Below are 17007 nucleotides of genomic sequence, written 5' to 3' on the forward strand. Positions count from 1 at the left end.
TCTCTGTTTACTGCCTAGCAGCAGATACCATTGACGGCTGGGAAGTCCTTGTCCTTTTTTTGTGTCTATGACTGCTGGAAACAAGTAGTACTAAATTCTGACAGGCCACAGATCCACAGACATAACTTGTACGGTTACTTAAAATTAATAACAATGCGCAAGAAAAGGTTGAGTTTTACGCTACCGACTTATGATACCGTGTAAATTAAATATTCCGTGTTCTTCATGTGCTGTCGACTTCGGAACGGGTGAACCAGGATCGAGTTCTGGCATCTACTCGACATCCTGTGATTCATGGTAAATCGCTTGATCTTCCCTTGCATTACAAAAGACAGACTCTGACCTTATGTAATCAAGTAATATGTACAAACAGATTGATTAATAATGTAATCAAGTAATATGTGGCGACCTAATTGTGCGTATGTATATAACATAGTGACAGTTGCTGCTGTGTAGTTATAGTTATAACCTAGTTCTAACTATAACTACACAGTGGCTGCACCAGGTTTAGTTAGGTAGGTATATAATGTACAACTTACCTAACTAACTAAACATCGTACAGCCACTGTGTAGTTATAGTTAGGACCAGGTTTCAATATGAAATTGCTTTTTGGATTTGCTAATAATGGGTTTGATGAATCTTCAAGAAACATTCCAAAAAAGGTGCACCCACCTCAGCTTCTTCCAGGAAAGTTTCAGGGTGATATGTCAAGTGGGGCCAAGAAAAGGGCGTGGGGACAAAACGCACTTTCCCCATGTAATTTCACATAGGAACTTTAGGCACAGCTACAACCAAAACAGCTGAATGGAAATACACCAAAATTGGAAGAAAACTATTATCTCTGGCCAGAAAGCCTATTTTTTTTGTGATTTGGTGTAAATCTTTTCAGTAGTTTTGAGAAAAGTATTGATATCTAGAGACGGGGGAATGCCTCAGGACTCGAAGACTAAAAGATAAGATCTGATTGGCTGCCTCATATCAACAAAGATGTTTGGCAGGCATTTTAAAACTGAATGGCGGTGCGTCCATTACCGCGCTGGGGCATTGCCCCACAAGCCGCCCGCGCCCACAGCTCCCTCGGTGTCTGTGAACTTAAGTAAACTCTCACTTTACTTAAGTTCAGAGATGCCGAGGAAGAACTCATTGACAATCATGTCAGTCAGCATGACATCGGACCGCCCACCCACTTCAGAATCTGAAGAGGGTGGGGGGTCCTGCGTCATGTTGACTGACAGGCATTGTAACTCAGACCAGGGGCAGGCAGCAGCACAAGTGCACATGACTGGTGAAGGTCGGCAAATTTGTCCGCCATGCCCAGTCATGCGCACTCGTGTCTGCTCAGGCTGGCGCATGCCCATTAGGAGAGCAAGGGTTGAGCAAAGGCTCAAACCTCGGTCTCCTAATGGGCAGGTGGGCGGCGAGTAACCCTACTCTAAGTCAATCCTGGCGCTGCTGGAGCAGCGCCAGGATTGGCTGAGAGGGGTTGACACTTGCCAGCAGTGATGCGGCTGTTCCTGTAGGCGCCAACGGACCCGAGGCAGCGCGGACCTAGTCAGGTAGGATTTTTATTTTATTTTTAAAACACTCCCCCGTTGCAGCCCACCCCCGCGAGCCGGGACTGCTGAAGGGTCTCCTCGTGCACGACACAAGCCATGTGCTTACAGGCCAAAGACACAAGTGTCTCTGAGTTAATGGCATTCACAGGGAGGGAGTGGTCAGTGTTAGAGCGCTGGGATGTGCCAATGCTTTTCTTTTACGGTTCCCAAATAAAATAGTTAATAATACAATCCACGCAGGAAGTCAGCTGGTACTAGCATATTCTGGAATGAAATACCATCACAAATGTTCTATAGCTCCTACACTTTGTGCTTTCTACTACGTGGCGCTCTAGCAAATATTTTCCTGTATGGCTGCGCTCGGGTCAATTCATGGAACTCACTGGGACTCTGACTTTTCCTCAGAGACTTGTGCTCACAGTGGGTTCAGTCATCCAGATGTGGGGCTTCGTAATCAGGCAAAAGAAGGGAGTCCCTGTGTTCCACAAATTTGGGAGTATTTATGTCAGTACCACTCTTTTAGAAGCACACAGACCCTACACATTACAGAACCACAGTGTCAAGAATAGTTTACTGAATAATGCAAATACAAAATTACTTAAGGTTAAACCTGATTGTACAGTTTATTAAAAATATCATATTTTCTTTAGCACTCTTAGTGCTCACAATGTTCAGAAAATGATACAGGAAGAACACAATAGATAAAAAACAACAATAATGATTGCACTACAATTAATAAAAACAACAATTATTAATATACACCAGTTAATACATAAGAGTTAATATTAAAAACAGCAATAGTTGTTGCACACAAGTCGACGCAGCGTTTCGGTTTTATTTTTACACCTTCATCAGGACAGTATTCTAATCAAAAAAGAAACATACAGTTAGGATTCACACTAATCACATTTTGTTTTTTATACATTGTTGTTGAGTCATGTCCATTATACAATTGGAACGTTGGTTCTTCCTAGTGCTCTTACAAAAGGGACGTGTGGTACTAAAAGAGGATACTCTTTTTATGGGGATGAGATCACTAGAGGTACGGGTTGGATGCATGCAGTACACACAGAGTATTAAAGTGTAGCTGTACCTTGTGATTTTCAAGAAAGGGAATAGCCAGGAGTCCTCTTTAATCAATTCGAGGTAATCAATCTTCTCGGGCCATTCGAGTTGTGCACTGGCATCAATACAGTGTGTAAGGAAATCTATGGAATAATGAATAATGGTCTTATTTTATGTATTCTGGGGCACAGCGTGAGACAATAGTTCTCGGCTCGTCAGGATTGTTCTAATTACCTTTATGTTTATAATGCACAATCCTTACATCTGAGGGTCGAGGGAGCCACCGTTTTATTTTCTTCGGAGTCTCTTAGAGAGATGATTGTTCTAATTATCATCAGACAAAGGAAGAGCGGACAAGAAATGACCGTGAGGACTTATACTTCACTTAATAAATTCTCACCCTACCCCTTATCTCACAGATAGATTAAATTCTGTGGGACTTACCATTTTGGAGTAGAAAAACATCTGAATGGATGCTCTTGACAACAGCTTTATCGATTGCAGTGTCCGTCACTGAACAGTCGTCCGTTTAGAAATACTTTTAAATCCGTGTTTCATCCGGATCTATAATTTAATACAGTATTCATTTACTCAGTTTATCATTTTTTTAGACCAATGTCTCGCCTAGGATCTATAGCGATTGCAGGGTTAATGTAGATCTTAGATCGGCTTACAAATTACATGATTTTGCACGATTTTATGCTTACCTAGCTATGGGGTCTGATTTACATAATTATCGTCATAGCCCTCGCCTAATAGGCGGCACTACATTGCGGAGTTTCAAAATTTTTGATTTAGCGCTTAAGTTGAGGCGATTTATGTAACCTTTTTCGACATAAAAAGGTGACATTTTAGCTCATGTTAAGTTCCCAGTTATATATTTAGGAGCCTTAAGCAATGCGGCTAACGCTGGGAATGCGGTAAATTATATGACCTCCCATCTTTGCCGTGCCCAGTTCGAGGCAATAAGTTACGGAGCCTCAAGGGTTTGTATTTAGCGCTTTGAATGCGGCAAATTATGTAGCCCTCTTCAGGCATTAAAGTATTTGGCTCGTGTATAATTCTCAGCCATGCATTAGGGGGCCTTAAGATATAGGGCTAGCGCATGGGAAGCGGCAACTTGTATGACCCTGTTATCCAATGTAAAACAATTTAGCTAATGTCTATACCTACATGGCACACTAGGAAGTCTTGGTGGTCGGGCCTCTGTTTATACTAAAGCGAGTCCCGCTACTTGCCAAGTTACGAGTATCCCTTCGTTAGTATCCTTATTCTTACCTTTTGCGTACAGGTCGGCCTCCCTGCTCCTCTCAGAACCCTCGTTTTCCGGTATTAACTTACACCCGAGGACTTCCTGTTTATAAGTCCGCAAGTGTATCCGGTCAGTAACCTATTTCCCGCTAAATTTTAATTGGATATCCTGTCTGAGGCGAGAGCCTAAACTACATTTGTAGTTTTTTGTTCCTTCCGCGCTGTGTATGCGCTGTCGGGTTTAGACTCCAGAACTACTCTAGTAGTTTTTATTACTTCCGCCCTACGTTTTTGTTAAACGGGCGGGACTAACCATTGAACTACATTTGTAGTTTTTTGTTCTTCCTTCGCTGTGTATGCGCAGTCGGGTTTACACTCCAGAAGTGCTCTGGTTGTTTTTATTACTATCGCCATATATATTTTTGACAGGCGGGGCTAGCCAAGTAATGTAGACCGCCGTGTATGCGCAGGTCGTTTCTAACTTAAGAAATCCTATAGTAGTTTATATTATTACCATCCTATAGATTTTCAAGTAGCAAACATGCGACTCTGTTAATCAGTATTGTAATGGAAGCCTATAGGCGAGTCTGGGTTTTCTCTTGGTGCTACCATCTTCCCTCATCCTTATTATGGATTTTCATTCAGTCGTTGTTAGTTCAAAGAATAATTGTGAAGCCTATCAAAATCAAAGGGGATGTTTCCTTATTTACCACAATTATGATATACTGGCGCACTATAAATTCATGATTGTTATAAGCATTAGCCTTTATTGGAAATGCATGGGGACCTCGATTATTATAGAATGCGTTCCCAGTCTTCTTTGGAATTAAGGCCCTGTTTAACACTGTTAAAGCGGGACATGAAAAATTGCTCTCGCTTTTTCCTTTTTATTTCCATATTGCCCCCGCGGGCATTCATATATACTGTTTCCAGGCCGCACCATGTGAGCTCCTGTACTGTATGTTTTGCTGATTGCCAATGCTCTGTTAATGGGGCTCCTTTCTTTTTTGTCCGGATTGAGGATTTATGCTCATTTATCCGTAGTCTAATTTCTCTTGAGGTTTCACCTATGTAGACTAGATTGCAGGGACACTTAATCATATATATAATGTTCTTTGACCTGCAATTAATAAAAGATTTTATTCTATGTTTTGCGTTGTTATGTTCAACATACTCTCCTTTGTTAACTATTGAGCAATTCGAACAGCTGCCACACGGAAAAGTGCCCGTTGGTAATGGGGCCTTGTCCATGGTCGTTTGTATGAGAGTAGACTCTTCCCTATAGGTGTGCACTAGTTTGTTTCTGAGAGTTTGATTACGTCTGAAAGCAACCATTGGTCTGGGAATCTTTTCTTTGTTTTTATTGGTTATCAGATGCCAATTCCTGTTTATGATATTTTTGATTTTATTGCTGATGGCGCTATAGTTGGTCACAAAAATTAGAGTTTTTTTCTGATCATTTTTACCTTCCCTGTGAAATAGGTTATCTCTGTTAAAATACTTTGCCCTTTTATATGCATGTTTCACAAGGCGTTTGGGGTATCCCCTTTCAGTGAATTTTGTCGTTAGTACCTTAGAATGTTTCTCAAAGTCTCTGATATTAGTACAGTTGCGTTTAAGTCTCAAAAATTGACCAAACGGAATATTATCGCGTTGGCAGGGGGGGTGGTGACTAGTATAATGTAACATAGTGTTACGGTCTGTTTTTTTGGTAAAGAGTTCAACTGCTAATACACCGTCTTCGTGTTTGATCACAATATCCAAGAACTCGCAGCTGCTGTTGCTAAAACTAGAGGTGAATTTTAAATTGCTATCTCCAAGGTTTAGCCATGAGATGAATTCAATCAATAATTCAACTGGCCCGGTCCACATAAAAAAAACGTCATCGATATATCGAGACCAGTGTGATATGTTTTCAAAAAAAGGTGCCATTGGGTTAAAAATGTGTATATTCTCAAATTCTGCCACATATAGGCATGCCAGACTAGGAGCACAGGTAGCTCCCATGCTGGTGCCCTTAATTTGTTTGAAATATTCATTATTAAACATAAAAATGTTGTTTTTCAAAACAACATTAACGCAATCAATAATGAACACTTCCTGTGGATTCAAATCTCTACTTTCTGTGCTCAGAAGGCTCTCTATCATTGTGATTGTACTGTCTTGAGGGATATTGGTATATAGAGCCTCTATATCAAGTGTTACCAATAGTTGAGTGTTATTATTAAAAACTAGACCCTCTACTTTTTGAATTATTGCTGCTGTATCTTTAATGTATGCCTTTTGGGCTACAACATATGGCTGTAGGAAAATATCCGCGTATTTGCTCAGTGGTTCAGTAAGTGAGCCAATGCTCGATACTATGGGTCTAAGGGGCGGGTTTTCTAGATTTTTATGCACTTTCGGTAATCCGTAGAGTGCTGGTACTGTAGGATTATCATTGTATGGGAAATTGTATTCATCAGTGCAGATCACCTCGTCTTCCTTTGCTAGATCTAACATTCGTTTGATTGTCTTTTTTAATTCTTGCCAGTCATTTCTGCCGACTTTCTGGTAATGTTCTTCATTGTTCAACATAGAGGCGATTTTTTCATTATAGTTCTCCGTAGCCATAATAACAATACTCCCGCCTTTGTCTGCAGGCTTAATCGTGAGCATATTACAGTTCTGGAGTTTGTTAAGTGCCTCCTTTTCTTCTAACTTTAAATTATAGTTTAGCCATTGTTTATGGTCTAGGAGGTCTGAGACACTCTTCTCTACAGTTCTCTCGAATGCCTCTATGTCTTTATTAACCTGCCCTAACTGTGGAGTCCACTTGGATTTAGGTTTCAACCCTGATTTATTCGCTGATGGGATCCTATCTTTGTCTTCAAAGAAAGATTGTAATCTAATCTTACGAAAGAAAGTCTGTAGATCACGCTCTAAGTTAAATCTATCTATTGGCGAGACTATTGCAAAACCTAATCCTTTTGCTAAGAGTTTATTATCTGTATCTGTGAGGGGAAACTTCTACGCTCCCAAACGCCACCTCCGATCAGCCAACCACACCCTCGCCGCCGTCCCCCGCATCCGAAGAGCGACTACAGGAGGAAGGTCCTTCTCCTACCTGGCCGCCAAGACCTGGAACTCCCTCCCGTCCGACCTGCGCCTGACCCAAGACCACCTCTCCTTCAGGAAGAAGCTGAAGACCTGGCTGTTCGAGCAGTAGCGGCACCCCCCCCCCCAGCGCCTTGAGACCCTACGGGTATGTAGCGCGCTTTATAAGTGTCACTGATTGATTGATTGATTGATTGAAAGTTAGAAAGATTAATTATTGGGGCTTTATCTGTTAGTCCCAGGTCTTTTGGCTCCTGGTGTTCGGTCTGCGATTGAACTGAGGTTGAGGGTTGAATTTGGCCCTCCCCCTGTTCCTCCCTCTCTGTTGTCCAAATTGTTGGCGCTGCTCTAAAAAAGAGTACAATCAGGTTTAACCTTAAGTAATTTTGTATTTGCATTATTCAGTAAACTATTCTTGACACTGTGGTTCTGTAATGTGTAGGGTCTGTGTGCTTCTAAAAGAGTGGTACTGACATAAATACTCCCAAATTTGTGGAACACAGGGACTCCCTTCTTTTGCCTTGTTATCTCTCCTTGTCCCTAAACTGGAACTATAAGGAGACCTCCTTTCTATTTTTTGGCTTCGTAATCAGGTCCTTGCAGTGATAGCTCAGTTGGCTGAAGCCATAGCTGCGGAGCTTTTGACACAAAGATTACAATTATCTACCCCTGGACCCTGGAGCCGCATCCAAACAAGGACCCTGGGCGCATACGTCACCAGTGCATGTCAGGGCCAGTCAGGTTTAATTAACTTCTACGATGATCAGAGCCTCTAGTCACCTGCTGTGGGAGGGGACATTCATCACTGTCTTTTGAAAGCCCTCGAGGGGCTTCTTGTTGGTGCCTGTCCATTGGGTACCAGACAAATATACAAAATTACGGTCTAAAACAGAGGAAAGAAGTTGTCACAAAGTTGCTTGCAGTCCTGAAAAATCATACCAGCGTTTGTCCTAATCAAACAAGGAAACATCTAGTCAAGTGAGGTGTGAGAGGCTATAAAAGCTTGCGCCTGTTCAAAGAGACCTATTCATATCGCGAAAAATCCTGGCGCCATTGCGGAACAGCGAAAGATGCGTGCAACCCCTACACTTGCAATGAATTTGAATGCATACAAAATTGCAATAATCAAAAAAGCTCTGAAAACTCGTAATGCAAATGAACCAACAAAAGGAACAATGAAATGATTCACCAAATATTTGATAGGAAATCTCTTTTAATGACCACAACATCAAACGTGCTCAAACGTGTGTGTAATAGTCTTGAAACGGCGAATATACACACAATCTCAATGACAGTATTTACCAACACTCAATAAATGTGTGTTTAATTATTTTTCAAAAATGGTCCTCTACAAAAATTAACAAAAAGTAACAATCAAACAATATATAAGGCGCATAATAATCATAAAAACACTCAACAAATATCCCAGTTATGATACTCAGATATAATTACAAAACACAGAAAACACCAATATATAGATCACGTAGAACAGATAAATACTGCTATCTTATATCTAGAGAGAGGTCTGGCCATATCTACAGAACAGTCCAATCAGAGTGTTAATAGAGAGAACCATTCCACCTGTTGGTTAAAACCTTCCTTAACAGCGTTCGCACGCCAAGACTTTAACATTCCGCAAACTATGGAAACATTTTCCAAATATCTCGCCCACGAGACATTTCTTTTGCTGCTTGTGTTTTCTTTTCTTTTGAGATTTGAAGTGGCAGGGTGGCTTTTATGCTGTTTACCATCCCCCTGCTTCTCGACTTTTGGCTTCCTCGTTGTATTCAGACACCCAGTTTGTACAGTGGTACAGTGGACCATCTATATAAAGTGCATCACTTGACTTGCTTGTCTGGAAAGCGGCTGTGAGGTAGAGTACACACGAGGGACAAAAGTATGCCAGGTGATAGGTGTGATAAAGACTGCGGGGCTCCCCATTAGTTCACATGTTTTATATGGTAAACAGCCTTCATGCGTGCATATGTAACATGCCAGTAGTCTAGCCATGTTTTATATGCATTGTTCAGTGTACAAGGGGCACGTTTTATTATACAAACATGGTCTTTTAATATGCCATGGGAGGTCGGTGCACCCAGGTTCATCCAATCGCAGAAGTTCTGCAAGTTCCTTATAGACTGGCCCATAAACGTTTTAAAAAATATATATATAATGCAGCAATTTGTTCATGATCAAACTATATACTTTAAACATTAAACCAAAAATAACAGACCCAAGCGCTTTAAGACAGAGGTGCTACAACAATATCCTTTTGTTCCAGCTACCCTGGAGTTTAGCCACTTTATAAATTCTGATTTTGAGAGAAAAGGGGTCCCAGGGATTTGGAGATACAGTGATTTGTCCAATGAAACCCAATGCCCTCAAACGGAGGCACTCATTCTCCTGTTGCCACAGCCGTGTATATTTTGGTCTATAGCTGTCGTGTGTGTTGTGTTGAAGCACATTAGTGTATGTATTACTTGTATGTAGGATTCATTTATTTGTATAAGTAATGTTTTAGCGAGCAGTAAACATCAGGAACCTTTCCACTTCTGACCTCTTGCCTTCAAACTACACACCTCAGAAGGATCAGGAATTCAATCTTTTGTAAAGAACAGCACCATCACCACTAGGAGTATCTAGGCGCTGTGAATTAGTAGGACATGTGAGGTAATAAGAAGCTCTTCAGAGTTGCTCTTGTGAGAGATGTAGAATGTAATTTTTATAGTTTCCTGGCAGTGCCCCCCGCTTTGGGTTGTATTGTGAAGAATTATGAAGTGGGGGGGGGGGGGGGGGAATAACCACTTCCTGAGAAGACTGACCTGACTCCAGGCTGCTTGGGTTTTGGCATTGACTTGTTGAGTCTGGAGTCTTGAGTCAATAGGGAGGCTCAGGGACTTGGCATAAGGAGATGGTGAATCATCTGTGAGCGCCATGTTGGTGGCCATGTCTTGCTCCTCGGTCTATGGTTGGGCTTGCTCATGAGACATCTAACATCTTAAAGTGGATTGTATGTGAAGGTGTCTTCAGTAGAGGACATCGCTAAGGGACATCAGTACAGTGGTGTATTGAATTTCCTTCATTGCCTAGCTGGAAGGCTGGCGCACGAGGCAAATATTGGGTGTATATTTCTGCAGGTAGCATTGTAAAATAGTTTTTACATTATTTTCAAATTCTCTATTAGCTCTTGTAGGAAGCCCTTCCGCTCGCCCAACAATTTTAGAGAGCTCTGTCCATATTCCAACCTTGACACACAATTACCTGTGCTTTGGCCTAGAATACATTTGTATATGTTGCAAGAGTCAAGCACTAGTAAATTGTTAGTGAATACCACAAACCTATGACTTTGTGGCCGTGCATCAGCATTTCCATGTGGATGCACCATAAACAAGCATTGGCAGAGCTAATAGTTTCTGTGTTGACCACACGTTTTTTGGCTTTGAGCTTTGTTTGTTTTAATCATGGTTTCTGCAAAACTTTATTCTTGGAAAATCCGCCTGGCAGCAGCATCATCATTCTACCAAAAAAAGCCTACAAGCAAAAATATTTTGGCTCTCAAAAAGCACACATTGTCATACCAGTCACTTGAGGGAAATGCTTTGTGTGTGTATGTTGCCCTTGTACAAGGACAGAATGTTATCACTCACAGTGAAGTTAGACAATGGCTGAGGTAGACTGACCTATTGCCTTATGCTGTATACTGTAGTGAGTGGAAGGAAAAGTGAATGATACAATAACAAGTCAATGGATGAAGATGACTAGCTGAAAGCCCCTACATACAAGTATACTTTACATATAATTGTGGCAAAATCCAAAGGTTAAGAACTAACTCCAAATCGAACAAGCAAGCATTTGCAAAGTCATTAGGTATTACCTTTGGGACCTGTTGGCTTTGGCAATGGTTCTAGGCATGCTACTGAGCAGCCATGCTGTGCAGGATCCCTTTTTTTCTTTTTATTGCTAGCAGATCTTAGTTGGATTGGTAAAACAAAGTAGTGCTAGTGGGGGGAAGCAACACAGGGCGTGGGAAGTGATGCAGAGAAAGCAACACAGAATGGTAAAGAAATAAGAGGGGTGCGTGAAAAGGGAGAGAGAAGTGATGGATTGTTAGAGAGAACGAGAGAGAGGGGGTGAAACAGAGAGAGATGGAGCTAAGCAAAGCCAGAATGAGAGAGTGTGGCAGAAAGAGAGAGGGGTATAACGAGTATGTTGAGCTAGAGAGAGAAAAAGAGGGACATAGGAAGTAAGACAGATATAGGTATGTAGATACGTACACAGTTATCGCTACTATAATCAGACACTGGAACAGACCATTGAATGTTGGAATGTAAAACCTTGTCCCGCTCTGGGGTAACTTAACATTTGGTCTGCTACAGGAATTTTTAAATATGAGAGAATGTTAATTTGCTTTGGCAAGTCATGCATTGTAGACTGCACTTATCCCACATGAAATGACTTGCGTGAGGCCTGATTTGGCATCTGGAAATTCTGAGTTTGAGTTCCCTGGTCAATATTTATGTATCACTTTCATAGTTATTTAGACTGTGTTTCTGTTTAATACTGTTTCTGCCAATATGTAACCTTGAGCCACAGTTTTGGTTGATTTTGATTGCAGTGGCTCAGTTTATTTTGTGATTCACAACTCCAATCATGGGTAAAACATGACTTGTTGAACATAGATGAGATGTACTTGCAAATTGTTGGATTGCGTATTGCGTTTCAGGCTTTCAATTTGAACAATCTTTTGACTTCTTACTAACGAAATAGGAGTATCTTCCTGGTCGAGGAGCACACTGCTTTTTCTCTTATCTGTCTTGTATCAAGATCCTACTGGGCTATGCGGTGAAAGAAAGCTTGAATAAGCAGCTACCTACGTCATATGACATCTCTTTTTTAATGTAATAACTGCACTTTCACAATTGCTTTATTAACCTTCCTGCTTTCTCAAATTTGCTTGAAAATGCACCATTTGTCCACTCTTTTTTCAAAATGTTCTCGGGGGAGAACCCCCCGAACACCCCTTATGTTGTTCGGGCTCGCTCGCTGCGGTGCAGTCTGATAATCATTTCATGCCTCACTACTTTCAAATGTCACCAGCCGCCACTGCTGAGGGGCTCAGTCTGCCTCTCCTGAATAAAATAAAATAAACATATAGGGCAGCCCCTAGACCTTGTGGGACTAAAATAAAAACAAAGTTCAGTACAGCAGTAAAATATTTTGATAAAAGTGCAGACTCTGCACTTTACAATTACACTCTCCCCAGGATGGGTGTGGGGAGGTGGAGGTCGGTGCATTATTATTTTAAGGGGGGCCCCCCTCCCCATGCCATATACCTGATCGGGTATGATGTGCCCTATTGTGAAAACAAACCTGTTTCAGTACATTGTGCCTGACTTGTTGCGCCTCACATCTGTTTGGTGACCTTCTTTAATTGCTCCAACCTCTATATTGTTGGTACACAGTTAATTGAGGCAGTACTATTATATATCACCCTTGTGTTCTGATCCGATGTTCCCCATTTTTTATTTTTCTTCCCTATTTGTAATTTTTTTGCTGAAGCAGATTTTTTTACTTTTTATTTTTACCATTGCAATTGCTCTGCCACTGTACTATTTGTCCCGAGGGATCCCGCTCTCCACTTTTAGTATTTCTTCTATTTTCTTTGACAGTGGAGTTCCCAAAGCCATCTTGATAGTCAGTGAGCTCCCTGTGCGCATTCCAATCTTTCCAAACAAATGCTTTGTTGCCAACACTCGCAGTCCTGTTCACCCTGCTGACTTGCATGCAGCCCTATAACTGTCCATTCACTTTTTCAAGCATTTATGAACTTTATTTCTTACTCAGATTCAGTATCTTACCTTCTCTTTTTTAGTTGTTCCTGAATTCATCAGGACTTCATTGTTAAATCCTTTTCAAGTAATTGGCGCCCATGGCCTGGTAGAGGAGTAAGTTAGTTTACCTTGCTTGGTGTTTAGCCACCTGAGTTCCACATTCACTCAGGCAGCACATCTTTAATTCATTTTTCAATTTTTTATTACAAGGATTAATTTGTATCTGGTCTTCCCCCTTTTCTGTAGACTCTTTTCCGTGGAGCGTGATCAATAAGTAAACAATACATTCAGTAATTCACATGGAATATATTCTCTCAGTTTTTAGGTTTTGCCAGCACTACGCTTGCGAAATCTATTGTTTTTAATATACCTTAAAAGGGACTTACGTCCCACATTCACTTTTTTCAGGTCGAGCCTAGAGCAGCGCGCATGCGCTGCTTGAGAGACTTTTAGTAAGGGGCTTCAGAAAGCTCACCAAGCTCACCAAATGCTTGTGCGTGTGTTTTTGTTTTTCGCACAGGCTATAGGGCTTTGCGTGTGTCTTTCTAAGAAAGACAGCACACAATTGGGCAAAGGCGGGTGTATGTCCCGCCTTTGCTCCGCCCACGGCCTATTGCTTGCGGTTACCCACACGGGCCACATCTGTTTTCAATTATCGCGCGCAGATGCATGTGCGATAATGCAAAACAGATGTTTCGCTGTGGCGCGCCCACGCGCACCACTTGCATGTTTTCTATTGTGTTTACTTTTTATCGGCCTTTGCATCTGCAGCCTTTGCTCCAGACGTGTTGAACCGAATCAAGAACAAAGTAGCACTAGTCATCTGTGGCGCAAGGTTTGACACCAGTTCACTGATTTACCAAATTCTCAGGCGTGTGCCAGTGGTATTTAATACATACACAACATATGTGAATTTGATTTTACAATACACACGGCTTCCGAGATAACAGTAGCCCTACCTGTGTGTAGTCTCGGTTTTCACAGCAAGATTCACAAACTAGTCTACTTACAGCTGCGGGGCTGTGACTGGGCATGGGTGCAGACTGGCACCGACCCTTAGTTTCTTCTTTCACGACACAGTGAACAACTATAATTTTCCAGGAGTTGGGGGAAGCTTGTGAATGGCGTCAGACTCTGAGGGTGTTCACAAAGACTACTTGCAAACCCCTCCCCGACCCTTGCATGCAGTTTACTCCCACGAGTGTAATACTCTGCAGTGGGTATGAGGATGGCTGAAGGGAGCTGCACTATCACCGCTGACGAATGATGTGATCTGAAAGCTGTGAGTTTGAGTCAGACAGATGCATTCTTCTGAGGAGGGTAAACTCAGCACCATCAATCCGGTAGTAGTGACATCTGTTATTTACTGTGCTTGGACATGGAAAACAACTGCTATTCAAAAAAGTTATTATTCTCTTCAGCAGGAAATACATTTATGGACAAGGCCACCTTTTCCGGAATTCTGCATTAATAGACCCAGCCATTTGCACTTGTAAACCTGAATTACAAGCTTGGGGGCTTTGTCATTCAAGCCCTCATTGAAGATATTCTGCGTGTGAAGAATTAGAACAGTTGGAAAATGAGACACATTTGTCTGAGTTCTTTATTCATGGAGAGTAGTTTAGCCAGAACTAAAGCATTATGATAATTCCTTCTACTGGTGGTATTTGTGTATATAGGCAGGGCACAAGTCCTAAAAAAAGAAGTGGGGGGACGCTGACGTCACGACAGGAAGTGACGTCACGAAAGGTGGCTTGCACCATCAGACTCATTGCCTCCCCTCGCTCACCCCTTAGATGCCATTGCATCAGAGAAGCCAGCGTGTGAACAGCTTTCTGAATGTCTTCCGATCTCGCCCCAGAAAGGCCAAAGACTGAATGTATGGCTCCAGTTGCTCCAGTAATCGAGCTCCCAGTAAAATAAGTGGGGGGACGCCGTTCACCCGCGCGGTACCCCGACTCAAGCCCTGTATATAGGTAAGTGTGTGCCCTCTTCTGTTCATCGTTGCTTTTAACCATGTCTTGTCCTATAATCTTCCCATCACCCCACCTTGCCTTTCTCCCTGCGTTTGCCCCACTATTTCCCCGCTATTACGTTCCTTTATCCTCCATTCGCCAGCATTCTCTCGCCCTTCTTTCACCTCTTCCTTACTGGACTATTTTGAAAACTCTGTTGCTTGTTGTTTCCTTCATACTCAGGGTACACTGGTGTAGGTAGCTGTGTGTGTTTGAATCTTCAACACTTGTCTGTTTGTACCTTTCCTGGGTTTCCTTCCAGTAATGTTCCGTACATGTTTATCAATGCACATTTCGTCTTTCTTTTTTATCACGGGTACCATTGTGATGGTTTGTTTGCTCTTGCAATGACTCTGGCAGCTCCCTCTAAGCTTCATGCTGCGACTTGTTCTACTTTCGAGGTTAGCAGCACTTATCTACTGTCACCATTCGTACAGTCAGATTCATGTTGTTTTGTATGTTTACTTCCTTAGGTAATCTTTTTACACTGATTTCAGTTCTGTTGCTCTTCTGCTCTGTCCTTTATTTTTATCATTTTACTGCCAATAGGTCTCGCCTTTGGGACCTTATAAGTGTTTAGTTATCCAGCACAATATCCTTGGTGCAACTGATGGAGCAAGGTTTCACATATACAGAAACTTGCTTGTACTCAGCCCTCTCTAAATAACCTGTAATATATTAACCAACATGTTTTGTTCACTAACATTTGCACTACACAACATTTCTAGTATCTAGGGGAAGCTCGCCTATGTGCTTTTACTAACAGTAACTTGACTGCATTAAAATAGCTGCCGAAAACGCGGGAAAACCTTCTGCGCATTCGCCTGTCACATCTACGTGGCACGACGTACCTTTCGCTTGGTAGGAAATCTTTGCTTCTGCGCACTAGAGCCAGAAATTGCCGCTTTAAATCTCACATGCTAATGCTTATGCTGCAGCTTGTATTAAGCTTGTTCGTTCTGCTTAACTATTAATGCACAAGTTAAAATAAAGTAATGGGGTTAGAGTAGAGATAAGTGGTATACAGTGCATTCATTTATTTTTGTATTCGAATATTTTTCTTTTTGACTGTGCTACTAGCGCGTACTTTGGGCCTGAATACTGTCACATCCTCCATCTTGGACAATGCTGCGCACGCGCACTCTGACTCTGAAATTGCTGAAGCATTGGCATTGAATGGTTGCCAACACCCTTCTTACCCACGATGTTCCTGGGAACCTGCTCTACTGACCTCTAAAGAGGAAGCAAGAAGACTCAAATAAATACAATGTATATAATTTGTATGCCAATATTGTTGGGTGGAATAAAGACGTGAGAAAGTAAATTGTGGGTGGGTACTTGATCAATTCAAGTCAATTTAGATGATCTCATCTTAGTATGGTGTGATGACCTCTCCTCATCTTTCCAACCCATCACTGAAGGGAAACACATAGATTTGCAACATTTAGGGGTGGTACATTGCCCTCGAAATGGTATAACTAAGGGTTTAGTTAGAGAAATTAACCGACTTGTCTGAATTGCTGACCTGTCACTGACCCAACGCACTCAATAAGCGATCGAGAAGAGAGGTGCTGGCGGAGCACTCTGTCAGAAGAATCGATAACCCAATCGGGGTACTAATTGGCTTCCTAGAGAGGGATGTGACGCTGGTGTTACACTTAGCTGAGGTCACCTGTCCTGATCTGCACCTGTCTTGTGCCATGGGCACCTGATTAGTCAGGAGCCTGGTCCTGGTCTTTTTGCCCCAGCCTGTGGCCAGGATTGGTCATTGCACCATTCTAGGTAAATATAATATGTGGTATGTCCTTGTACTATTTCCCTTTCTCACCCTTCCCTGGTACCAATGTCTAAAGGTGAATCTGTGATTTCTTACAAACTTTATGTCCTACTGGTTATATTCTTGCTTGTAAAATTATGGTCACGAGTTTGTGGCCCTTTTCATTTTGACTCAGAAAATCTCTCATAGATAAAGGTTTTAAAACTTTCCCAGAGTCTATGGTTATTATAAGAAAATAAATGTATTTAAATATTGCCTGTTTATTCTAACTCTCTGATTGACAGGACTTATAGTAAGGTGACGGGGATTGGTAAGTCATGGTTTACAGGTATAAGTCCTAAATCGGATCTCTGGGCAACTGATAGGGTGACTAAATCAGTAATTAGTTAGGCAGGACTGCTAGTTCAAAGTGTGA

The 17007-nt window shown here is 41.8% G+C and overlaps 1 long non-coding RNA gene across 1 annotated transcript; it reads left to right on the forward strand.

The window, feature by feature from the left end:
* Nucleotides 1-86: 86 nt before the first annotated feature.
* LOC144827331 (uncharacterized) lies at nt 87-16801 on the forward strand. Its single transcript, XR_013610142.1, has 3 exons — nt 87-297; nt 14597-14776; nt 15896-16801. It is a non-coding gene; the product is annotated as an uncharacterized LOC144827331 (long non-coding RNA).
* The last annotated feature ends 206 nt before the right edge of the window (nt 16802-17007 follow it).

This window comes from Lissotriton helveticus, chromosome 4_1, assembly GCF_964261635.1.
Source record: "Lissotriton helveticus chromosome 4_1, aLisHel1.1, whole genome shotgun sequence".
Taxonomy (NCBI): domain Eukaryota; kingdom Metazoa; phylum Chordata; class Amphibia; order Caudata; family Salamandridae; genus Lissotriton; species Lissotriton helveticus.